A 26,644-nucleotide genomic window follows, 5' to 3' on the forward strand; every position below is an offset into this window, starting at 1 on the left:
TAAGATTATTCATGGAGAAATCTTCACCACTTCTGACGCAGTAACTCTCTGGATGCAGGGATCTCCTAAAGCTGAGCCAGGACAGGACTGACAGCACTGTAAGGATGGCTCTGCTGCCCTTTCTGCTTTGGGGGAGGATGTGCTCCAGAGCGGGGCTGCCCTGGGCACCGTCAGAGGGACAGGGCAAGACGGCTCCTGCTGCCAGGGACGGCTGCAGGGGCTGAGGCTGGGGCTGCAGCCAGGGCTGCCCAGGGCTGTGGTGCAGAGCAGGTGCTGCAGCCCTGAGGGCTCTTGGCCAGGCCAGGGCATCTGCCACCTGCCAGGGGCAGCTCTCAGCCTGCCTGGGAGCTCCCATGGATGGTGGAGGGGAGCTGTGTGTGCAAGGAGTGACTCCTGCCAGGGCACGTCCTGCTGCTGTGGAGAGGGTGCTGTGTGTGCCAGGGCTGCTGAGAGCTACAGCTCATGCCCAGGTCATTTCTCAGGGGCTTTTCATGAGCACATTCAGGGCAGGAGTTTCCTGCTCAAGTCTTTCCTTTGCCGAATCTGTGCTCCCACTTGTCCCTGGCTCACCTTGGCAAGGGAAACTCAGCTGTGCAGGGTAGAGCAGGATTGAGGGTCTCATACTTCTGAGGATTCCTGGGAACCTCAGCAAGTGCCTCCACCTCCCCAGCCTCCAGATCCATCCAGCATCACCTTTCCATGGTGCCCAGGCCTGGGGGAGCTGTTCTTTAATCCCTGCAGCCCCCAGCATCTGCAGGGCAGAATTGGCCCAGGGGCTGGGCTGGGCTCTGGCAGCACTGGCAGGGAAGGAGCCCGGGCCCACAGGAACAGCTCAGGCTGGGACAGCTCCAGCAGCAGAGCCGTGGGCAGGGAGGGAGGGAGGCAGTGCTGAGGGAAGCCCTGCTGCAGGGGACATGTGGCACCTGCCAGCCCTGCCCTGCAGGGCACGCACTGCCCTGAGCAGCACAGCTCCTGTGTCCCCTCCCAGCCAGCACAGCCCTCAGCGCAGGGGCTCGGCGCCCTCAGTCCCCTCCTGGGCCGGCAGAGCAGCCCCAGAGATGAAGGGCATCTCTCCTGCCATGTGCCCATTCCCTGCTGACCAGGGCCTCAGGGCCACTGTCCTGCACTGCTGCTGCCTGGCAGGGGCTGTGCCGGGCTGGGCAGGGAAAGGCTTTTCCTCAGGGCCCAGCTCTCTCTCTCCTTGCCTTGCCCAGGTGCTCCTGGCATTGCTGAGGGGCTCTCTGGGAATGGCAGTTCCAGCTGCAGGCTCAGGCCCAGCCCTTGGGCTCCTTCTGTGCAGGCTGAGCACAGCAATGGCGTGTCCCAGCTCCCTCTGTCCCAGGGAGCTCTGGGCAGGGCAGGCTGGGAATGAGCTGACTCTCCCTGACTCTGAAAAAGGCAGGAGGCACTTTGTGTGCCAGAGATCCCTCTGCTCTCAGCAGGGTGTTCTGGCTTTCCAGGGTAACATGGGATTGGAGCTCAGAAAGGTGCAAGTCCAGGGCAGCTAGGAACAGGAGAGAGGACAGAGCAGCTCCTCTCAGTCTGCACTAAGGCTCAGACAATCCTCCTGCCTCACTGGACTCTGTTCTCCCATGGCTCAGCAGAATCTCTCGTTCTGCCTCCTACAATCCCCATCCCTTTGCCCTGGCAGCTCCTGTGCCTTAGGAATATATTTTTTGTCCAAGTTCAAACACCAGGACAGGTCCCTGCCCTCACTGTTCCCCTGCACTGACTGGGGCTCAGGACTGACTCCCAGGTGTCCTGCAGGTCGAGGTCTGGCTCCTCACTGAACATTGGCCAGCAGCAATCACGGCTCCAGCAACCAAGGTGAAGGAAGTTCTCCTAGACATACACAAGGGAGAGGTGTGATGTGGACGGAAATGGTCTGTGAGGAAGGGCTTTGACTTTTCTGTCACTGTCTTTCCTCCTTCTGCAGTTTGGGATGTCCAGACACTGAAAATGTCCAACAGCAGCTCCATCAGCCACTTCCTCCGGCTGCCATTGGCGGACACGAGGCAGCTGCAGCTCCTGCACTTCTGCCTCTTCCTGGGCATCTCCCTGGCTGCCCTCCTGGGCAACGGCCTCGTCATCAGCGCCGTGGCCTGCGGCCACCACCTGCACAGCCCCATGTTCTTCTTCCTGCTCCACCTGGCCCTCACCGACCTGGGCTCCATCCTCACCACTGTCCCCAAAGCCATGCACAATTCCCTCTGGGACGCCACGACCATCTCCTATGCAGGATGTGCTGCACAGCTGTTTCTGTTTTTGTTTTTCATTTCAGCAGAGTATTTCCTTCTTACTGTCATGTGCTACGACCGCTACGTGTCCATCTGCAAACCCCTGCACTACGGGACCCTCCTGGGCAGCAGAGCTTGTGCCCACATGGCAGCAGCTGCCTGGGCCAGTGCCTTTCTCAATGCTCTCATGCTCACAGCCAATACATTTTCCCTGCCCTTGTGCCATGGCAATGCCCTGGGCCAGTTCTTCTGTGAAATCCCACATATCCTCAAGCTCTCCTGCTCACACTCCAAACTCAGGGAACTTGGGCTTCTTGCTGTTAGTATCTGTTTAGCTTTTGGCTGTTTTGTGTTCATTGTTTTCTCCTATGTGCAGATCTTCAGAGCTGTGCTGAGGATCCCCTCTGAGCAGGGAAGGCATAAAGCCTTTTCCACCTGCCTCCCTCACCTGGCTGTGGTCTCCCTGTTCCTCAGCACTGCCATTTTTTGCCCACCTGAAGCCTCCCTCCATCTCGTCCCCATCCCTGGATCTGGCCGTGTCAGTTCTGTACTCAGTGGTGCCTCCAGCCCTGAACCCCCTGATCTACAGCCTGAGGAACCAGGAGCTCAAGGCTGCAGTGTGGACACTGATCACTGGACAGTTTCATAAACATTAAACGTGTTGCCCATTTCTGCAAATCACTTGTAATAAAAGTAATCTTTGATATCCCTTGTTGGTTTGGCTGTCAGGGTTTTGTTTTGTTTTAGTTGTTCAATATTGTCCACAAAGCAAGGCCATTGTTTGTGCCCTTCCTTGTTTTGTTTCTCTCCACCTTTGCTGTGACCCCAGACTATGTCAAAGAGGGGCTGTGCTCTCAGTGGCTTTAAATGAACTAAAGGATCTCTGAGCACACTTTACAACAGAGATCCCTTTTTTATTCCCTTCTCTGGAGCTGCAGCAGCAATGTCTGTGTGCAGAGCTGGGAGCAGATCAGGGCTGGCACAGCAGCTGTGCCCAGCACCAGCAGCCCTTGGTGTTGCCAGTGCTGCTCCCGTGGCCCTGCCCCACTGCCCTCCTGGCCCTGGTGTTGCTGTAGGGCCTGAGGGCTCTCGGGGCCGGGCACAGGGCTGGGGGTGGCAGTGCCGGGGCTGCAGCAGGGACAGGCCATGGGCACTGCTGAGGCAGCACTGATGCCTCAGGGCAGGGCCTGGGGGCTCCAGGCTCCTTGCCCAGGCTCTCTCCAGGACATGCCCAGGCCAATGCTCAGCACAGAAAAGCCCCGTGAGCAGCCCCAGGGTGGCCGTGGGCAGGCTGGGGGCAAACAGCATGGCTTGGGCTCTGCAAAGTCCCTGGGGGAGATGGGAAGGAGCAGCAGAGCAGGGGCTGATCCATCCCCACTGCACTGGACACCCCAGGGCAGCGTCCCAGAGCGTCCTCATGCACCTGCCATCAACATCCCCCCTCTGCAGCCCTGGCCTCTCCTCCAGCTCACACAGGTGCCACATCCTTGCAGGCACAGACAGGGCAGCACTGGCTCAGGACCCCCTGTTTGCACTGCCCAGAGCAGGCCTGAGCACCCCCCTGGTGTTGGTGTGGGGAGCTGAACCTGAGGGAGCACAAATGCCATCAGCCCCTTGGGCCAGGAAGGGCTGGGGGAACAGGAGGGAAACCCGTCAGGTTATTTACTTTGCTCTACATTTGCTTTCTTTCCTCCTCTCTTCCCCAGATTTCTTCCTACTACCCATCCTTGCCCCCTCGATTGGAAAAAACCATCCCTTGTTGCTCTTTCCTCTCTGGCCCCACTCCCCATTTCAGTTCCTGAATTGGCACCATGGGAACGTCCCTTGGGGATCCAGATCATCCTCCAAGTGCTTCAGGAATTGTCTGCAGGGTCCTGCAGTGCCTTAAGAACTTAAAGAGTTAAGATTTTAGCTAAGGGATAGAAGCAATTTATATTGATTAGGATTTAAGTAGAAGAGTAGAGATGAAGTGGAAGAGTTAATAATTATTAGATGCTTAAGCTAGAGCATAGGTAATATATTACTTGCTCATGTTAGTTGTGTTTCTAGAAGGAAATAAGATAGATGGACCATTGTGATAGTGAAAGAAACCATGACTGCACCTGTACACAGAAACTATTTGAACCAAGCAAGAGAGTTTTGTCTATGCCCAAAAGGTCATGTAGCCTGCCAACAAGATGAAAGTAAAAAGGTCACCTTGAGGAAGACATCTCTGACTTCATCCTTCAAGACCACTGACCCATTTCAAGGTCCACCGACCCAATTTTTAGAGAAAAATTGTGCAGGCATAAAGGACTTTAGGCTCATTATAATATGAAGCAGGTATAGGCAGTGCTAGGATGATGCATATATATAGGTATTTTGAGTAATTTAAGACTTTTGTAAATAAATAGAGGGCTAGAGCTTTGTGATTGGTGTGCACACCTTTAGGAGGCTACTCCTGTGCTGCCCAACATCGAATAAAGCACACAAGTTTCTAACTTTAACTAGTTAGAGTATCTTTTGTCTGTGATCTTTTCGATTTTATGCAAATCTGTCGCTATGTCGAACATAGAAAGACACGCAGGCAGCAGCAGGTCAAACAGCAAAGATTCTAATTTAATGTCTGACTCCATCCTTATATACATTTTGTACAGAAGGCCAAAGATTGGCCAAAAGGGTCACCACCTTATGAACATCATTGGTGGACTTGACCATCAATCACATTCCTCCTCCTAGAGAAGAAATTTGTAAACACATAGATAAGTTCTAAGAATATAATATTGTTTATGTGAAGCAGCGTGGGACAGCTGCTGCAAAGGTACAGAATTTCACAGGCAAGAAAATTCAGGGTGACATCTCACCCTTTTACCATTAAAAAAGAAAGAAAGAAAAAAAAAAAAAAAAAAAAAGAAGAAAATGAACAATGTTCAATTTCTGGTTGTGGAAGGGCCATCGGAGTGATCACTTGTGACCTCGACAGCAGAGTTGTCACTCAGTGGTTCCTCCACTTGTTGACCTTCATGTTGGTCACCGTCTCCTGGCTGTCTGTTGGCCAAATTCTGTCTCTGCGGTCTCAGGTCAGGACGAACACACTTTGCAGGTACCCAGCGAACTCCAGTATCTGTGGAGACACAAGCATACCTGTGCCCTGAAGCGATAAGGTCATAGGGACTTTCCCATTGCTTGGTGACTGGATTTCGCACCCGGACCTTCGCTCGAGGCTGATGCATCTCATCCAAATCCTGCAATGAAAGGTGGTGGTTCAGGAAAACAGGGTTATTTGAGTTCTGCGGCACCATAAGGTGATTAATTGTATACAAAGCCTTTTGCAACCGACTGTGCGGGGTTTCACCCTGCATTCCCCGCTTTTGCTTCTGGAGAACACTCTTGAGTGTACCATGAGCACATTCTATGATTGCCTGGCCCGTGGGGGAATGAGGGATACCCAACTTATGAGAAACACCCCACAACTGCAGGAACTGCCGCACCTTCTGTGAGATGTAAGCAGGACCGTTGTCGGTCTTGATAGCAGAAGGTATACCTAAAACGGCAAAGGCCTGCCTCCAGTGGGCAATGACATTGTGGGTCTGGGTCTTTTCTCCTGTGTGAGCCGAGGCCCACATCACAGATGAGAACGTGTCCACCGTAACATGCACATACTTGAGCCAGCCGAACTTGGCAACCTGGGTAACATCTGTCTGCCAAAGTTCCAAGGCCTTAAGGCCCCTGGGGTTTACCCCTGCCGGCAAAGGTGCAGTGACCACGTGACAGTCATCACAGGACTCGACGATGTCACGGGCCTCACTTGGTGTCAACTGAAACTGCTTCTGCAGCGTATGCCTGTTCTGGTGGAAAAACCCATGAGATGCCTTGGCCTGCACAAGTGTATCAGGCTGAGGTGCCGCCCACGCTGGGTTAGCCAACTTGTCAGCCCTTGCATTGCCTTCTGCTACAAATCCAGGCAAGTTTGTGTGGCTTCGAACATGCAGAACATAGGGATGAACCCTGTCCTGAAGTGCACACCACAGGGTCTCCAGTAAATGAAACAAGGCAGGATTACTGACTTCTTTCAATACCGAATGACCCAACCGCCGAGCAATGTCAGCCACATAAGCGGAATCCGTGACCAAATTGAAGGGTTGCTGGGAAAAATTCTGAAAAGCCATGACAGCAGCCCTTAACTCAACCAACTGGGCTGACCCGTCCTCGTGGCCTTCCAGGACCTTCCACTCAGATCCATCCTTCCAAGTGACAATGGCCTTCCCTGTTTTTCCCGATCCGTCAGTGAAGACGGTGGGTCCTTGCACTGGTTTCTGGCTATGTTTGGGCCGCAATGAAATTTGCGTGGATTTTGCCACCTGCAGTAGCTTGTGGCTGGGCAGATGATAAGTGATCTGTCCCATAAAATTCTCTAGAGCACTTTGCAGTGACACACTGTTTGCAAGGCTCCAGTCGAAATCTTCCCGTGGTACCGGGAGCACAATCTGTGCAGGATCCACACCCATCAATTGAAAACACCGTTGTCAGCATGTGGTTATCAAACGAGCCATGAGCTCAAGCAATGCCGTTGCCCTCTTCTGCTGCTGATGGGGCAAGAAAACCCATTCCAGGACATGCAAGGGGTCAGACCACTTGTCACTCCATTGGCCAATTATGGCTGTGGGATGTAAATCTGGAGTGGTGATGAACACAGTGACATCAATGGAGGGATCAATGCGATGAACCTGTCGAGCAGAAACAGCTCGCTGAACCTCCTCCAGCACCTGATGTGCCTCTGGGGTCAGTGTCCGAGGTGATTTCAAATCAGTGTGCCCCTTCAACAGATCAAACACAGGAGACAACTGTCCTGTGGTCAGTCCTAAATACAGACCTAACCAAGTGATGACACCCACCAATTTCTGGGCATCATTCAATGTGCGCACTGAATGTTCAAATTGCACCTCTTGATGCTGGATTGTATGCTCCAGTATCATGACACCCAGATATTTCCAGGGAGGATGCTGCTGAACCTTTTCCGGAGCCACCTGCAGTCCATTAGTATGCAAGGCATAGATCAGCTGAGGCTGAATCCTCTGCAACTCATCCTGGCTGGATGCAGCCACCAGGATATCATTCATGTAATGATAATTTTGGGCATTAGGAAATTGCCTGTGAACTCCAGACAAGGCTCAGGCCACATACCATTGGCACAGGCTCGGGGAATTTTGCATGCCTTGTGGCAAAACTCTCTATTGATACCATTTTGCAGGCTCAGCATTATTAATTTCTGGCACTGAAAAGGCAAATTTCAGTCTGTCATCAGGATGCAAAGTAATTGTAAAAAACAATCCTTCAGATCCACAATGAGGACCGGCCATTCTGCTGGAAGCATGGTGGGTGATGGCATAACAGCCTGCAGCGTCCCTGTGCTTTCCACCACTGCATTCACCTTTCGGAGGTCTTGCAACGGCCTCCATTTCCCAGACTTCTTTTTGATGCAGAACACAGGGGTGTTCCAGGGACTGGTAGAAGGCTCCAAGTGACCCTGGTCCAACTGGTCCTGCACCAAATCATGAAGGGCGACCAATTTATCTTGGGGAAGGGGCCACTGAGGATCCCAAATGGGTTTGTCCGTCAGCCACCGTATAGGAGGCGTCGGGCACACTGCGCCCTTCGACACAGTGGCCCCAATTAAAAATCCGTCCCCATGCACACCCCCCACGCGGCCAGAGCATCCCTCCCCCATAAATTGGCAGGGGTGTCGGTGACATGGGGCCAGACAACAGCTGCCTGACCCTCTGGGTTCGTGATTGTCACCGGCTTCTGGCTCACGTAGCAATGCTTTGTCCCTCCCAGTCCTGCAACAGGCGTCCGCACTGGGTCCAAAGGCCAATCCGGGGGCCATGCAGCAATGGACACAGTCGTGACATCTGCGCCCGTGTCAAGGGTCTCGCGGAGATGAATTTCTGATGGCGTTGCACCAGGAAGGGACAGGGTGCATATCTTCTCAGGACGTCTCTTCTTGGTCAGGACGTTGGTCCAGACGACCTGAGGCGGTCCAGTGGATCCGAAGCTGCCATCTCCTCTCACCTGACTATCTGCCCTGGGAACAGAGGACTTAAAAGGCACAAGTTGAGCAATTCTTGTTTTCTCAGGGATAGTGAGGGGAGGAGTGGACGTGGAGACCATGGCATAAATCCTTCCCGTGTAATCTGCATCCACGAGACCCAGATGCACAATGATACCCTGAATGGTGGTACTAGATCTGCCCATAAGAAGGGCACTCAAACCATCACCCAGAGGACCAAAGGCGTCCAGGGGGATTTTATGCACTGTGCTGTCCTTCAGGACAACCGTTTCAGCGGTGCAGACATCTACGCCTGCTGAACCGCAGGTGCTGGCTGTGAGCTTGCCCAGCAGATCTCCCTCGGCTCTGGGGATTGGGAAGACACTTGTGTCTGAGCGCGCTTCCTCTTCGCGCTCCGCTGCCCGTTTCCCGAGCTCAACAGAGGTTGACCATTCACATGAACCATTGCCTTACAAGCATCGGCCACGTGATTTGGTCATCCACAACGTCCACAATAAAATGAAACAGTGGTCCCCTTTTTCCCTTTCTTTCCTTTCTTCTTGCCACTTTGAGCATTTGCCCATTTCTGCTTCCCACCCTGCTGCCCCTTCCAAATTGGCTGCAGGGTGGTAGCCATGGCAACCACCTTACGACCAGTGGTGCCCATCTTTGAACAGGCCTCAACCATCTGCAAGAATGAGGGCTTGCCTGGCAAGGCCTCAGTGACCTTCCTGCATTCTGCACTGCAATTGCTCTTTGCCACAGTGGTGAGCAACACACCTCTGGCAGTGAAATCATCCACCTGTTGCTCAACTGAAGCCGTCATCCTCTTTGCAAACCTCAAAAAAGTTTCGTCTGTTCCCTGAAAAATCGTGGTAAATGTCTGTTTCGGTGCAGCCACCTCCATTGTCTGTACCAATGCTGCCATGCCAGTTCTTTGACACTGCTCCAGCACCAAGGCCTCATAGGCAATCTGCTTATTCACATCCACAAATTCACCTACACCCAGCAACATGTCTGGCCCGACCTCATACCTAGGGTCATCCTGATGAGCCATCCGATTCTGTGCTGCAGCAGTTTCAGCCAATTGAGTCCATTTAGACTCAAACATGTCATATTCGACCGGCTGAAAAAGAACCCTGGCCAAACACCAAATGTCATAGGGAGGTAACACGTCTGTGTCTATCAGTCGTAGCATCTGCATCATCTCTGGAGACCCCAGACCGTGTTTACCAATCCTATTGCGAAGATCAACCAGTGCCTGCCACGACAAATGGGCATGTTTCTTTCGGCCAGCATCTTTCACCACAGGGAAAGCTTGCAGCCTGGCTGGCGAAACATCATCGTCCTCTGACTCATGTCCCACGCGTTCCACAGGGACAGGGGCGAGAGCCCATCTCGCAGCACCTGCAGAGCTAGAGGATCCATCTTTGCCCTGCAGGGGGCACCATGCCGAACCACGGCCACCCACAGCTTCAGCCTTGGTGCGGACATCCTCCCAAAACCGTGTGCAGTCTCGCGGCCGGACCGTCACCCGGCATGGGGGCAGGGTCCAATGACCCGCTGAAGGGGACTCAGCGTCCCGAGACCCCGTGCCATGGGAGAACACCCATCTTTCATTGGCTGCGCCATCCCGTCCTTTAAAAGTGAACACCACGGGGCTGGTTGCCACCTCTGTGTCAGAGGCAGCAGCACACGAAGCGCCGCCCTGCCTCAGGGCGGGGGGAGCACAGCATCGGGGGGAGCGTGTCCCGCCTCGCCACGGCACTGCCCCACGCTGCCTTCACAGGCACAGGCCATTCGGGGGGAGAAGAAATCATGGGGGAGTGGCTGCGATCCACACAAGAATGGGGGGGGGCTTGGGGAGGGTGACGAGCTCTTCGGCGAAAGTGCCCGAAGACAACCTGAACGCCGCCCCATCCTGGGATTCCTGTCCGGCGGAGCCACAGCCGCGGGGCGGGGGGGGGTGTTGGAACCGCCCCCAACAAGGTCCCTTCGGCTGCGTGGACTCCAATGGTGGTGGTCCAGCGCCGCTGCGGGGTGGACGTCTCGCTCTCCGAGGCTGCGCCCCCCTGCGCGGACCGCGGCTGTGCTCCAGGCTGCCTGGAGCTGCGCGTGCTTTGCCGATCCCTGCCGCGCGCCTCCGGGGCCGCGCCACCTTCCTCCACCGGGTATCTCGTAGAGATACCACAATGCGGACAGTCCGCAGTCACCATCCCGTTTTCCTGGTCCAAGTGTGCCTTCGGCACCTCCAGCACCAGGAACGCATGGGGGAGGGGAAGTGGAGGGATCAGCCCCCCGCCTCCTCCGCAGCTTAGAATCCAGGTGCGTCGGTTCTGCAGGGCGTCCACGAGCCCCGGAATCTCCCGCACCCAAACGCCTATGAGGCGCGGGTACACGTGGAGTCCGCACCGGGGACTCCAAGCCCACCTCAGCAGCTACACTGACGGAGGACAAGCTGCCCTCACTGCTGCGCCTGCGTGGAGCGGGAATCAGTTTTCCCGCTGACATCGCGGGGGCGCGGGAGGTATCCAGTAAAGCCTCCGCACTCCAGCACCGCCTGCGAGGAGCAGGAACAGGAGAAACAGCCTCACCGTTTCCCCTGGCCTTCAGCCCGGAAGAAAAATTCAGGCTGGAGTCATCCTCTGAGGCCTCAGAACCGGGAGGTTGCAAATTATCCAGTGCCCCTCCCAGCCTTTTCCAAGTAATCAACAACCTCAAAGACTCCCTGCTCCACTCTTCAGTAAAAATCTGAAGCAGCTCGTCTCCCAGGAACTGCCATTCTGCCACCAAAAAGGGGCCCTCAGGACTCCAAAAGAAACCATGGGTTCTAGCATAATAAAACAACCCATAGACGTCCCCTTGGGGTACATAGATTCCCTCCTTCCATAGGACTTCAAACCAAAGGTCCAACTCGAGGGCATCACCCTCTGAGGACAGGGAAGAGACCATATCTCTTACCACTCATTACCTCAGACACACAACAAATGCAATCTCCACACTGGGCACAAACGCACTCTGGACACCAAAGGGTCCACCCGACGTGCAGTTCACACGTGAGGTCACCAGATGTCGCTATGTCGGACACACGAAAGACACGCAGGCAGCAGCAGGTCAAGCATCAAGAAAATTCAGGGCGACAGCTCACCAGTGGTCTCTACGGGGCCTCCTTTTTAAACAAATACATACTGTTTCTCTGCTGTTCAGGAGGTCATTGTCTGCTCCACTGAGTGACCTTTCCAGTGAAAATCTTGGGGGTGCCTTCGCAAGTCTGGCCCTTCAGTCAGTACTACAGTTGGGCAGAGAACGTCCCTTTGTGGTCACCAAAAATGACATGTGGAAAGACTCTAAAACTCAGAGACAAAGTGAGTTTTAAAGTAGGTATGTAGTTTATTTGGCCAAGCGTAAGCGGAATAGCTCCCAAAGGCAGGCACATCCCCTTGCTCACCCATGTTTTCTTTTACCCTCTAGAATGTTACATATGCATCAAGTTTCACAATACCCCTCTGCTTTCCTTGGCTCCTCCTCTCTCTGCTTCATATTCCAATTGTCTTATTGGTCCTTTGCAGAAGCACAGTTGTCTCTGGTGGTAATCTCAGGGGTCTCAGGGATGAAGGAAACAGTCTTCCTCGGAGATAAACTTCTGACCCCATTGTCTTGCACATGCCTGCTAATCCTCTGGTCATAGTTCAAGCTATAAGGCCAGTTTTATCTGGTTCTGGGGGCCCAAGGAGCCTCATTGTCTCAGTATGTCTGGTAATCTTGTATTCTAGTCTCCTGTTTTGGCAAGCATCCTTCCTTGTCAGACATCCTTGCATTCTTTTTCTGTTTTCCTGTCCCCTTTCTGTAGCCCTGTCCCTTCCCTTCTCAAGAAACAGTAAAAAGAGCAGGAAATATTAGGCAATACACAGCACCTGAATGTCTATTTTTAATCAATATCTTCTAATTTCTATGACTAATTTCCTCTAATTTCCAATCCCATGTGTTGGGAAAGATGGGACAGGAAGGGCTTGCGGATATGATTGCCTGGTAAGAAATACTGGAGATGCAAAACCTGCAAGTGAAATAGAAATGAAGGCCAGCACTGAGATGTGATCATGTCAGGCAGGAACATAGTGATTAGCTGGAGTTAGGTTGAAGGACAGAAAACAAAAGGACCCAAGAATGTAGCCCCTCTCCACCCTGCCAAGGTATAGGGGAAAAGGTAGATAAGAAAAGTAGTCTTTAGAGTTTAGAATATAGGATAAAATAGTAATATAGTAGTTCTCATAGGCTGCATGCAAAGTTTGTAAGTTTTGTGTCTTGCGCCGGTTGGTCACTGTAAATTAGAATATTCAACACAAAAAGAGATATAATGTATTGTAATAAAGTCCTCGCTCTCTTACCTTTCTTACCCCTCTTAGCTCTCGTACTTCCTTTACTCCCTTACCTCATACCCTCTCTCTCTCTCCCTCCCTCTCTCTTTAGAGCTTCACTTCAGCCAAAAGCAGGCCCTTTTTACCCACGACCCTTACAAACAAACCACATGTTTTGAGAATATCTCAGGTCTGCAGAGTTCCTTCTTCCTGCCATCCACAGATGCTCCTACACCATGTTTCAAGGGCATGGCCCAGCCTCACGCTGGGACACCTCCTGGATGAAAATTCTACCCTGGCAGAGACTTTTTCCTCACTTCCAGGCTGAACCTTCCAAGCTGCACTTTGGGGAGATTTCCTTCTCTTCCCACTGCCAAGATTTCCTTCTCTTCCCACTCTGTCTGCTGCTGTTCACAAACTGAGAAGGGCTGGTGGGAGATGTGATGGTCAGAGGCTGTTTGGACTACAGGGACCATGAAATTACAGAGAAAGAATTCTGTGAAGGAAGGAGGGGCATCAACAAAACTTCTACACTGGCCTTACAGAGAGCAGACTACAGCCTATTCAGAATGCAGATTTGGAGAATGTAAATCAGGTACTGACGCTTACTTTGGGGAGTGCAAATCAAGTACTGATGCTTAAACAGCCCATAATAACAAGGAGGTCCAGGAAGGATGGACACACTTCAAGAAAGAGATCTCGAAGGAGCAGGAACATCCTGTCCTTATGTGCCAAAATATGAGCTAGCAAGGAACATAAGTGGCCTGGTTAGAAATGGAGGTGTTGCAGGAACTCAGGGGAAAAAAGAGGATGCATCACCTTTGGACAGAGGGGCAGGGAAATAAGGAAATATTTAAGGATTATTTTACGTCATGCAGAAAAAAAAATTAGAAAGGTGAAAGTTCAATTAGAGCTTAACCAGGTTGCTTCTCTGAAGGCTAATACAAATGATTTCACCAATACATTAATGCCAAAACGAGGGATATAGAGAACCTCCATTCCTTATTGGGGGGATATGGTTACCAAAGATGAGGAAAAGGCTGATGTACTTAACCCCTTCTTTGCCACAGGTTTCAACAATCAGACAGACTGTCCACAGGACAAGTGCTCTCCTGAGCTGGTAGATGGGCACAGGGAGCAGAAGAGCCCCCCTGTAATCCAGGAGGCAGCAGCTGCTGACCTGCTGAGCCACTCAGATGCTCACAGGTGTCTGTGGGACCAGATGGGATCCATCCTAGGGGGATGAGGGAGCTGGTGGATGAGCTCCCCAAGCTGCTCTCCAGCATTTCTCATCAGTCCTGGCTCCCCAGGGAGGTCCCAGAGGACTGGAGGGGCCAATGGGAGCCCATCCCCAAGAAGGGCTGGCAGGATGATCTGGGGAACTCCAGGCCTGTCAGCCTGACCTGGGTGCCTGGAGAGGTTATGGAACAGATCACCTTGAGTGCCATCACAGGGCACCCACAGGATGGCCCAGGGATCAGAGCCAGCCAGCGTGGATTTCAAGATCTGCACTGATGGTCTGGATGAGGGGATTGAGTCCACCATCAGCAGATTTGCAGGGGACACCAAGCTGGGTGTGAGTGTGGATCTGCTGGAGGGTAGGAGGGCTGTGCACAGGGCCCTGGACAGGCTGGATCCAGGGCACAAATCCAGCCATGGGAGGTTGAACAAGACCAAGGGCCGGGTCCTGCCCTTTGGCCACAACAACCCCTGCAGCACTACAGGCTGGGGACAGAGTGGCTGGAGAGTGGCCAGGCAGAAAGGGAGCTGGGGCAGTGCTGGACAGCAGGCTGGACATGAGGCAGCAGTGTGCTCAGGTGGCCAAGAAGGCCAATGGCCCCTGGCCTGGATCACGACTGGTGTGGCCAGCAGGATCACAACTGCTGTGCCAGCAGTGATCTGCCCTCAGCACTGCACAGAGACATTGCTGCTCTAGTTCCAGAGAAAGGAATAAAAGAGGGATCTCCAGTGAAAACTTTGCTGGGAGATCCATTAGTTCATTTAGAGCCACTGAGAGCACAGGTGGAGAAAATGAAAAGGAGAAATGGCACAAAAAATGTCCTCACTTTGTGGACAGTGTTTATAAACTAAAACATAGGGGGGGAAAAAAACACAACCAGACCAACAAGAACCATCAAAGATGACTTTTATTACAAGTGATTTGCAGAAACTGCCCAGCAGTTCAGTGTTTCTGAAAGTGTACAGTGATCAGTGTCCACACTGCAGCCTTGAGCTCCTGGTTCCTCAGGCTGTAGATCAGGGGGTTCAGGGCTGGAGGCACCACCGAGTACAGAACTGACAGGGCCAGATCCAGGGATGGGGAGGAGATGGACGGGGGCTTCAGGTAGGCAAAAAATGAGGTGCTGACAAACAAGAAGAGCACAGCCAGGTGAGGGAGGCAGGTGGAAAAGGCTTTGTGCTGTCCCTGCTCAGAGGGGATCCTCAGCACAGCCCTGAAGATCTGCACATAGGAGAAAACCATGAACACAAAACAGCCAAAAGCTAAACAGATCCCAACTACAATAATCCCAAGTTCCCTGAGGTAGGATTTGGAGCAGGAGAGCTTGATAATCTGTGGGATTTCACAGAAGAACTGGCCCAGGGCATTGCCATGGCACAGGGGCAGGGAAAATGTATTGGCTGTGTGCAGCAGAGCAGTGAAAAGGCCACAGGCCCAGGCAGCTGCTGCCATGTGGGCACAAGCTCTGCTGCCCAGGAGGGTCCCGTAGTGCAGGGGTTTGCAGATGGACACGTAGCGGTCGTAGCACATGATGGTCAGGAGCGCAAGCTCTGATGACATGGAAAAGACAAGCATAAAGACCTGGATGACACAACCTTCATAGGAGATGGTCGTGGTGTCCCAGAGGGAATTGTGCATGGCTTTGGGGACAGTGGTGAGGATGGAGCCCAGGTCGGTGAGGGCCAGGTGGAGCAGGAAGAAGAACATGGGGCTGTGCAGGTGGTGGCCACTGGCCACTGCGCTGATGACGAGGCCGTTGCCCAGAAGGGCAGCCAGGGAGATGCCCAGGAAGAGGCAGAAGTGCAGGAGCTGCAGCTGCCTCGTGTCTGCCAATGGCAGCAGGAGGAAGTGGCTGATGGAGCTGCTGTTGGACATTTCTTCATTCTGGGCATTGTGAACTGCTGAAAGAAGACATTGACAAGTTGAGACGGGTTTCCTTGAGTCAATCCTGTGCAATTATTTTAGGAACCCCCTCAAAACTACTTCTCTTCCACTGGGGGAACTTCTCTAAATACTTCTAACCTCCTTTTTTTTCCAAGTTCATCACAATTAAGCATCCTTTAAAAGTAATGTGGATTTTTAAAGGCTCTAGTTTGAAAGTCAATCCTTTCAAAGCCTTTTTTTCCCCCCCTGTGCAGCTCAACAGGGAGGGATATTCAGGGCTGGTCTGGCTCTCTGCTGCCTGGAGTTGTGCCTACTGGGAGGTGTTTCTCCCTATCCAAGCCTTATCCCTGCCAATGCTCCCAGAGCCCAGCCCAGCCCTGGGGGCTCAGCTCTGCCCTGCACACCCCTCCCAGCACAGGCCACTGCCCAGGGGCATCTCCCTGGCACCAGGGCCTTAAGGGCAGCTCAGACAAACAGAGATGCTGCAAGCCAAGGTGCTGCTGGTGCTGTCTGTAGGTAGAGGAGGGTGAAGAGGCACTTTCTGAGGAAGATCTGAGGCAGATCTGCTAATTCCCAGGGTGACAGTGCAGGAGTCTCAGTGACACAGACAACCCTGACAGCCCCTTTCCCTTCCCTTTAGGAGAAAGCTGAGAGCAGCCCTGGCCATGCAGCACCATCTCCACAGCAGTAGGACCTGCCCTGGCAGCAGTCACTCCTTGCACCCACAGCTCCTCCACACCATCCATGGGGAGCTCCCAGATGGGCTGAGAGCTGCCCCTGGCAGGTGGCAGATGCCCTGGCCTGGCCAAGAGCCCTCAGGGCTGCAGCACCTGCTCTGCACCACAGCCCTGGGCAGCCCTGGCTGCAGCCCCAGCCTCAGCCCCTGCAGCCGTCCCTGGCAGCAGGAGCCGTCCTGCCCTGTCCCTCTGACGGTGCCCAGGGCAGCCCCGCTCTGGAGCACATCCTCCCCCAAAGCAGAAAGGGCAGCAGAGCCATCCTTACAGTGCTGTCAGTCCTGTCCTGGGTCAGCTTTAGGAGATCTCTGCAGCCAGAGACTTACTGTGTCAGAAGTGGTGAAGATTTCTCCATGAAGAAGCTCAGAATTTTCCTTCCAGCTTTTTTGACACTCTGCTTCACTGCTTTAAGCCCCTGTCTGCTTCACTGTTTTCAGGTACCTGCAGGCAGTGCCCTCAGCCCTGCTGGGCTGGGAGAGGAGCTGCTCCTCAGGAGAAATGTCTTTTTGAAGCTCTCCTTGATTGCCAGGAGCTGCTTCTGTGCTAGGAGCCCAGCCCAGCTCAGCAGCACAGACACAGAACAAGGACTTTAATGAGCCTTTTGGAGGTTTAGTGATGAGTCCCTGAACATCAGTCCCTGAGAGTCAGTTAAACAAACCTCTCAACAATTCGAAGTCACACACAAACATCGAACTTACTTGAAGTTTTAATGGGTCCCACTGAGAAACACGACTGAGAGAGTGTCCTCACGTTCCAGTTAGAGCAGAACACTGCAGGCAGTGATGACAGGTGGGGACAAACAAGGCAAAGGTGTCTCGGATGCTGAGCAAACCTGGATGTGTTTCAGGAATGCCAATGGCCAAGGCCTGAGCCCCAGCCCCTGCCAAGGCACATCCTGTCCCTCCCTCAGTGCTCAGGGCTCTTCCCAGGCCACTGGGATGTGGGGATGTGCAATGCCAAGGGCAGCACCATGGGGCGGCCCCTGCCAGGCTGCTGAGCAGGGCCAAGGAGGCAATGAGGCCCCAGGGCTGCAAGGGTCACTTGTCTCCTGCTGATGGCTCAGGCCCAGGCCCAGCAGCCATGGCCCAAGTGCTGCAGGAGTTGGCTGTGTCAGGGCCTTGCAGCTGCTGCCCATCCCTGTGCCCTGTGCAGCCCAGGCTGTCCTACGGTGTCCATGCCCTGCGCCTCTGTCCCTGCAGGCTGTCGTCATGCCCCGGCTGCCCCACCTGGCTGGGCCCTTCCTTTGCTGACAGCTCTGCCTCCTGCCTACCTCTGCAAAGCCTTCATTCCAAAATGTTTGATTCCATTTTTACAGTGCCCCTGAAGTTGTAGCACAGGGACAACTCATGCAGGGCCTGCTGTCTCAGTGAGGATGGTTGGAAGGCAAGTCATCTGGCTCAAGAGTGAAGTCATATAGAAAACAAGAACTGAATCTTAAAAGTTTGGGTATGTTTTATTGAATTGGGTAAAATGTAATATGCATTTAGCATCTGTATATAAGAGAGACAGTTTTAGAATCACGTGTCAACATAAGATAGGAGTTAGGAGTTATCCCATGTTGGTCCTCAGGCCTGTAATAATGATGCCCTGCCCTGGGAGAGAAATTCCTCTCTTCTTGTGTCCAGTCTGGACCTGCCCAGGTGATGTGTGTGGCAGTATTTTTTCTCAGGCTGTTTCATACAATGAAGGAGAGCTCCAGCAGGTCTGAATCCACCCTTCAGACCCTCTCAGGCTACTCCTATTCTGTCCTCAGTCTTCACTCCCTCAGTCTCTGTGGATCATTTGATTGAGGCCTCCAGATCCCATCTTGGGGGAATTTTGGGTCCTTGCAAGGTCTTTCAGATTAAAACATTGTGGTCATAGTCCATGGAAAGTTGAAATATTTTACAGGCCTGTAGTGACAGAGGAAAAGCAAAGCCTTTAAAATGGTTAAGCATAAATTCAAATTTGATATAAAAAGAAATATTTTAGGATGAGGCTTAAAAGATGGAAACAGGTTGTCCACGAATGTCAATGCCACATTCCAAAAAGTGTTCAAGGTCATGAGCTTTGACCATCTGTTGCAGTGGTAGTTGTGCCTTCCCACAGCAAAGGGGCTGCAGTAGATGATATTTTAGGGCAATTCCAATTTAAAAAACAAACTATAAAAATAATTAATTTAAGGAAAGTTCTGACATCTCTTCATGAAGGACTCACCAAGAGGGTCAATTGCAGAGATTTCCAGCATGACCTTGCCAGCTGAGCATGGGGGGTTCTGCATCGGGGTCTGAGACTCGGGATGGAAATCCACAAAGGGCATTTGGGGAATGTGCAAGATTTCCCATGGGATGTCTAAGAAACAACACCAGGAAGGCAGAGCATGGGGGATCAAGGTGGTTTGCTGGGAGGTGATGCTCAGTGCCCATCCCTGGCCATGCCCCACAGCTGATCCCCACAGCCTGTGGCATTTTCCTGAACCCTCCATTGCCAAGAAATGTCTGGGACAAGGCAGCTCTCTCTGCTCTGGGTACCGAGGGATGTCCCAGTGCCAGATACTGGAGTGGGGACCACAAACCATCAGCTCCTGTGTCCTTTGGGGGCCCAGGCACTGGTGAGACTGGTGTGTGTGCACACAGCACTGGTGTGTGTGGGGCTGGCTGTGACCACCAGGGAACATCAAACCAGAGCAGCCAGAGAGCAGCAGAGGCCTGGGAGCTGCTGTGGGAGATCAGCTCCTGCAGGGATCCACATGGTCTGGGTGTCTGTGCAGCTCTGCATCTCATCCTGCCATGACAGAGCACACAAACAGCCCCTCCCTGTGTCCCTTTCTCCACTGACTGTGCTTTGGCCCGGCCTGGAAACCTCCCGAGGTCCCTCCCAGGAAGAGTCCCTGTGCATTTCCCTCCCCCATGGCTCTGCCTTTCCTGATCCAGCAGCTGTGGGGCAGCAGAGCTGGGGCAGTGCAGGGACAGGGCTGGCTCTGACAGGGCTGTTGTGGGTTAGGAATGGTGCTCTCCAATTTACTACTCCCACTACAAAGACCACATGTCTCCCCAGATTTATATTCCCACCATCATCCCCCACACCACAGGGGCTTTCCCTGCCTGGCCCTGCTGGATCTCAGCCCACGTTTCACACTCATGGATAACCTGGAGATGGTGTCCATGGTTAAATCCACCCCTTGCTCACCAGCCCATCTGGAGGTTGCATCTCTGCCCTGATGACCTGAGGTGTCCTGGGCCCATGGAGCCAGAAATTACTCACCCTTGTGTGGCCAGTCCAGACCCACCTGAGACACTTTAATCCTGGCAGCCCCATCCCCCTGTCCATTGTTGTGCTGCTCTTCAGTGCCCAACTCTTGGGTACGTGAGCATCCACAGGAGGGACTTTCACAGCCAACTTTCTCCCTTGGGCAGTGATGTCTTCTGTGGGAAATGACAGTGGTCAGAAAATAGATTTTTAGGCTTCAGGCAGTCACTTGAGGCTGTGTTCCACTCTGGCCTGGGAAATCATAAGAAGGAATCCAAACAATTCTTGCAGATATCCCTTTTCATGACACCTGGTGTTTTTCTAATTCATGGTTTACTTCTAAGAAACAATCGAGGGGTGTTTTTCCAAATGACCAATCATATTCACTGTACCAAAACACTGTATAAAAGAGTCTATCTTTCAATAAACTTTTTGCTATAATATCCTCTGAAGAAACTGGAGATTACCTGTCATTATTTGAGCCATCCAGAATACTAACTTTTCCTGTCAGCTGTGGGCAGAGCTGTGTATGTGTATGTGACCCTTGCCTGGTGCAGGCTGGGGGCAGGCAAAGGGCCCTTGTCCGAGCTGTGTGCAGAGGAATCCTCAGGGGCCCAGGCCGGGGCTGCTCAGCGGCCGGTGGGTTGTGGTGAGTGGCGGCAGCTGTTGACGCTTCCCTTGGAGCGTCTCCAGGCAGGGAATGTTGGGGGCTGCCAGCGCTGGGGTGTCCCAGAGCCAGTGGAACATTGGAAGGTTGGGGTGAGGCATTGATTTAGAAGAATTAAAGACTGTAGTCAAAATAGATAGTGCTGAGATAATGTAGCTAGGACTTCCCTTTTGCTAACAAAAGCCAGACTGAAGGAACTGATAATTCTTAGAAGGAACTGATAAATCAGGGAAGCTGTCAAACTAGGCTTTTGCATCCTGAATAATCAATAGACCCTATGAACACAATACAATCATAAATCAAACAGTCCTGGAAAAAACAGGATTTAGCTGTCACGAACACTAAAGGTTAAAAAGTCAAGGGAGGAAGACCCATCTTACTTCATCATTTTGGGACCCCACCCTGTTAAAAAGACCACCGACCCATTTTAAAGAACAAACTACACATGCTTGATGGCTTTTTGGGCTAATTACCATACGATGCCGGGGAATGGGAGGTATCAGAGCTATGAATATGCATTTGTTGTTTGTGTATTCAATACTCCTGTAGATAAAAGGCCCTGTGATGATCTGTAAATTGCGCGTGTGTTTCTGGGAGCTATCCCGCATGCTGCCCGGCGTCGTAATAAACATATACTTTCTAACTTTAAACTGTTATAGAGTCTTTGTCCGTCATAGTTGGATATTGGTATTAGATCAATATCCATAGTTTTTTTAATAAATCATTTTGGTGAGCCAGCCAGGAGAACTGCTCTTTCTGGCTGTGGGGCCAGTGGGGTCTAGGATCCCTCCAGGCGCCTGCCCGAAGTTTTCGGGGTGAGGGCTCCTCAAACCTTACTGTCCACCCGGGGAAAGACCTGAACCTCCTGGAACTACGGACAAAAGGTATGTTTAAAGAAAAACGTATTGAATATAGGTACCTTTGAATAGAGGCGGCTTATAAGTCATAAGAGACGTCTTATGCAAAGCAGAGGCCTGACTGGGTTTTGGAATCTCCGAGGAGTGTTGTACGGTTGTTTTGTTCCAGGTAAAGCTGGTCACTTGTTGGCTGCATTCCAGGGGGAAAGCAGCGGCGGCACAAAGCTGCTGTATTGGTTATAGGAGCGTAGTAGCTCCAATTTGGCTTGTAGTTTAAAGGTGCACTTTGGTAATTCATAATCTGAGAGGCTAGCCTGAATTTTTGAGGTGAACAGGGTCCCATTTTGAGTTGCGGTCGCGAACGCTGGATGTGTGTGTATTCATGTCTGTTTGGGTTTTCTTTGTGATTGAGTGCTTAATTTGTGTACAGTATTGTGAAAGTTTGTGTTGTAAGTGTTTTTGTTTTTAAAGTGTGTTACTAACCCTTGTAAGTTTTACAAATTTAAAGTTGTAAGAGATTTTAAAACCCCCTGCCGATCCACAGAAAATACCTCTGTTCGAAAAGCAGAAGAATTCGGGGGGGATGTGCTTGGGCCGTGACTGGAGAGTGTCACGGAGGGTGCTGTGAGTCCTGACTGCATAACTGATAGTGTGATTTTAATCAGTGTGTTGTTCAGTGAAAAAACATCTGTGGGTGAATAAACTGTTTATTGTTTATTAGAAAAACAAGCAAGGGTAAAAGAGTTTTGGGTGTTCTTTTGTGCTTTTTGCAAGCCTATTCCTGACATATCACAGTGATCAGGCAGGAATCTGAGTTGCCTTGGTGACTGGCAGGGAGCCGGGATTTGCAGCCTCAGGCTGTGTCTTTGAAATTCTGAAAAAGCCTGATGTGTTTGTTTTAACTGTTGTTTGTTTGTGGAATGCAGTTTTAATTGTAAAAAGAGCCAGAACTGCCTGATCGGGAAAACCCCCCCTTTTTTTTCCTCAGTGCAGAAAATTTGTGGAGTGTTTTTGATCGGAGACGCTGCGTTAAAATCTTTAACTAAGTGAGTTTAAAGTCTTCAGAACCCATTGTTTTGTGAGCCTAAAAAAATTGCTATCACATAAACAGGTTTTGATGAAGGGGTAAAGGACTTTTGTCTGGTAGTTTTGTGCAAGAAAAGCAAAGAACCCAGAACTTATGTCTAATGCCGGCAGAATTTGAATTAAGTGTCTGGGTAATTCTGTAGGGTTTTTCTTTTAAATAAAAATAATTTTTTTATTTATGTAAACATAAATTCTTTCTTCAACAGCTGGTGCTTCGAGCCTTGTTTACATATTGCTAATTTTTTTAAGATTAACAAGCTGGTTTTTTTTCCTTTTTCTGGTTAAACTATATGCCCAAGAATAGGAGACACAAGAATTGAAAAGCTGGTTCAAAGAGTTCCCCTGCCCAGGGATGGAATTTCAGAAACCCTAAAAATTAATAACCAGTAATTTGAATTATGTGTCTGGGTAATCGCGTGGTTTTTTCTTTTAAATAAAAAGAATTTTTCCTTTTTTATGTAAACACAAATTCTTTCTTTAACAGCTGGTGCTTCGAGCCTTGTTTTAAAGAATACATATTGCTAACTTTTTGTTTTAAGAATAGAAGGAACAAGAATTGAAAAGCTGGTTCAAAGAGTTCCCCTGCCCAGGGATGGAATTTCAGAAACCCTAAAAATTAATAACCAGTAATTTGAATTAAGTGTCTGGGTAATTGTGTGGGGTTTTTTTTTAATAAAAATAATTTTTCCTTTTTTATGTAAACACAAATTCTTTCTTCAACAGCTGGTGCTTCGAGCCTTGTTTTAAAGAATACATATTGCTAACTTTTTGTTTTAAGATTAACAAGCTGTTCTTTCCCTTCTTCTGGTTAAACTATATCCCCAGGAACAGAAGGAACAAGAATTGAAAAGCTGGTTCAAAGAGTTCCCCTGCCCAGAGACGGAATTTCAGAAACCCTAAACATTAATAACCAGTAATTTGGATTAAGTGTCTAGGCAATTGTATGGGGTTTTTCTTTTAAGTAAAAAAAAAAAATTTCCTTTAAAAAAAAAAAATTCTTTCTTCAACAGCTGGTGCTTCGACAAGCAATGACCTCTGATGGAGAGACAAAACTGATTAAGGTCCCCTTTTCCTCAATTGATTTAGAGATTTGGGAAAAGGGTGCTAAAGGCTATCGAAGTGATCCAATAGGGGTTGCTAAGAAAATGAAGTTTACAATCAAGCAGCATTTACCCGATTAGGCAGACCTCCAATTGCTGCTTGATGCCATAACAGAGAAAAAGAAATAAAATTCTTGATAGACACCGGGGCAATAAAACCCTAACACCTGTAAACAGTAACTATGTAATAGTAAAAGAAGCAGCTGGCCAACCTAAAAAGGCTTACTTTTACAAACCATTGAAGTTTAAATTGGGGAAACAATAGAGAATCCATCGATTTTTATATATGCCTAATGCTCCATCAACACTTTTGGGCAGAAATGTGCTAGAGCAGCTGGAGGCAAAAGTAATATTTAAAAATAGAAAAATTATTTTGGAGATAAAGAATCAACAATATGTAAAACTGTTAAGTTTAATGTAGATAACAAAAAAAAAATTGAAAAAAATAAATAATAATAATAAAAAAAAAGAAAATAGATTAGGTGTTTCCTGGAGTGTAGGCTCCTGACATGCCGGCAGGGCAAAGAAAACTTTTTAAAGATAAAACTACTGAAGGAGTGTCAGTTTAATTTCAACACTCCTATCGTGCCAGTAAAGAAGCCTGACAAGTCATAACTTAGCTGTTAACAAGATAACTGAAGGCTTGTATTCAGTAGTTGCTAACCCTTATATCTTGTTAACTCATTTACTGTTTTAGATGTGCAGATGCTTTCTTTTGCCTCCCTCTCCATAAAGCCAGCCAGAAAATCTTTTCATTTGAGTCCTTTGAGGTGGTCCTTGCACAGGAGAACCTCAAACTGGACAGAAGATATTTGGGGAGCAGCTTGCAAACAGTTGCTCCAGTATGCAGAAGACCTCCTAATGGCTACCCAGATCCAGGGAACATGAGTGGACCGGACAGTAAGCCTCCTAAACTTTTTGGGCTTGCAGATCCCAGAAGAAAGCCCAGCTGATGAGGCAAACAATCATTTACCTGGGTTAAGAAAGCTATTCAGGCCTTTGACCAGCTAAAGAAGGCCGTCATGTCAGCTCCAGCCCTGGGACTTCCAGATGTGAGTACACGGCTCCTAAAGGATGGCCAGAGTGCCTCAGAATTCACTCTAGGCCAGAAGATGCCTGTGCTAGTGTCCCATACAATGTCTGCAGTCCTTGAAGAAAAGGAGGACATTAGATCTCCCCACAGAGATTCCTAATGTACCAAGCTAAACTGGTAGAACAAGACGATGTTAAGATTGTGGTAACTAACATTGTGAACCCAGCTTCCTTCCTCAGCGGGAGTATAGGAGAACCAGTGATCCACGACCGCCTGGAGACCATCGAAACCACCTACTCCAGTCACCCGGATCTGAAGGACACTCCGATTGAGAATGCTGAGACCTGGTTTACTGACAGAAGCAGCTACGTTGTCAGTGGAAAGAGGCATGCTGGGTATGCAGTTACCATCAGCAGAGAGGTAATAGAGTCTGGACCATTGCCCACCAACACCTCTGCACAGAAGGCTGGATGCCTTTGAGGTAGTCCTTGCACACGGAGCCATTTGGAAAAAATCCTAAAGCTGCTAGATGCTGTGCAGCTACTTGAGAGGATGGCACAGATCGCATCAAAAAGTGAGCTCTAATTGGAATATGCTGGCGGACAGAGAGGCAAAAGACACAGCTAAAGGTGAAGTACCCAATGAGACAATTGAGGCAGCACTTATCCCAGATGGAAAAATTTCAATTAAAGGTAAGCCAGTATGGTCATTAGTGCAAAGAGAACATGGGAAAACACACTGGGGAATAGACATCTTGTATAGTTATTTGAAGGAAAGAATTGTGGCCAAAAAGTTACAAGGTACAGTGATACAGGTAACCCGTCAGTGTAGTCTTTGCCTCCAAACTAATTCCAAAAATACACCAAAGCCTAAAATGGGACAAATTGGGAAAGGCTGTGGACCTGGGCAACAATAACAAATTGATTTTACAGAGCTGCCCAGGAAGGGAGGATATCGTTACCTATTGGTGTTAACTGATACCTTTTCAGGATGGCCAGAAGCCTTGCCTACTAGAACGGCTAAAGCCCAAGAAGTAACCAAAGCACGGTTGCAAAAATAATACCGGGGGTAGAGTTCCAGCCACCATATCCCCAGATAGAGGGCCACAAGTATATGGTGGCCCTAAATAGACAATTTAAGAAATATGTCGCTGGAGCTCAAAACAAAAAATTAGACAACCTAGAAATTAAGTCTTTTGCAGAAAGATTCTTGGAACCACAGTGAGAAGGAGCATTCCAGATGCTTCTTACTACTTTCACTACAATCAAGATCAAAGAACAGAAGGCCTGGATCCATCACTCCAGAGTGAAGAAAGCTCCAAAAGGAATCTGGAAGATCACACCAGGCGACGATGAACTAAAAGACCACCGTGAAACTCACTCGGAACCACAAATAGATGGACTAATAGTTATTATAGACACTATGTGGAAAGTTGCAATTATTGCTGTAATAAGCTTAACCATAACAAGGGTCAATGCAATACTGCGTAGGTACAATGTGACTGAGATAAACAGGTGCCAAAGAAAAGCTTATGATGCTTACTCTCGTAAGGCTTTAAATAAGATGCTAAAGGTTATGGGAAGGAAATGTCCTCCATTTAGACTCAAAATAGAGGGGTGTGCAATAAAAGAGTATGACTCAAATACCTGTAATAGAAAGGCTGTGATCCCCAGGTGCCATCTAGAGATCTCTCACTGGGGTGCTAGGAACAGGGTTGGGAGTATTTCACCTATAACCCTGTGACTAGTACAGTGACAGCCTTTGTTTTAACTATACATGCCAATAGTCCCCTAAAGATTAAATCATGAGGGAACTGTACCCTTCTGAACACCAAATGTGAGCACAAGAAATTGAAGGAAAATAGCAAACTGTTAATCTAGAGCCCTGTACTGCAAGAAGACAGTTAAGATCTGTCACTTTGAGACAAACAGAAAACTTCACTGGTGTATACAGGGCAAGGTTGTGTCTGTCCAAAGAGAGCATGCCACATCATAAAAATAGACAACCAAATTACCCAATTCAATTTGTGTATTTGCAATTTTGTCAGAATTAAGGGATATGATTTTTCCTATCGGGCACCTGTAAGATAACCCATAGGAACATCCCAGACTGAAAGAAATCTTAAAGGAAATTAAAGAAGAGGGAAGAAGGACATTAATTACAATTCACTATGACACAGAAACCATCAAAGGAGT

The 26,644-nt window shown here is 50.0% G+C and overlaps 1 pseudogene across 1 annotated transcript; it reads left to right on the forward strand.

Annotated features, from left to right (window-relative positions):
- The first annotated feature begins 1,959 nt into the window (after window positions 1-1,959).
- Window positions 1,960-2,893, forward strand: LOC310920624 (olfactory receptor 14J1-like; annotated as a pseudogene). The gene has a single exon. The product of its transcript is annotated as an olfactory receptor 14J1-like (transcript).
- The last annotated feature ends 23,751 nt before the right edge of the window (window positions 2,894-26,644 follow it).

The sequence above is a fragment of the Zosterops lateralis genome, assembly GCF_965231275.1.
Source record: "Zosterops lateralis genome assembly, chromosome: 31".
In the NCBI taxonomy this organism is placed as follows: Eukaryota; Metazoa; Chordata; class Aves; order Passeriformes; family Zosteropidae; genus Zosterops; species Zosterops lateralis.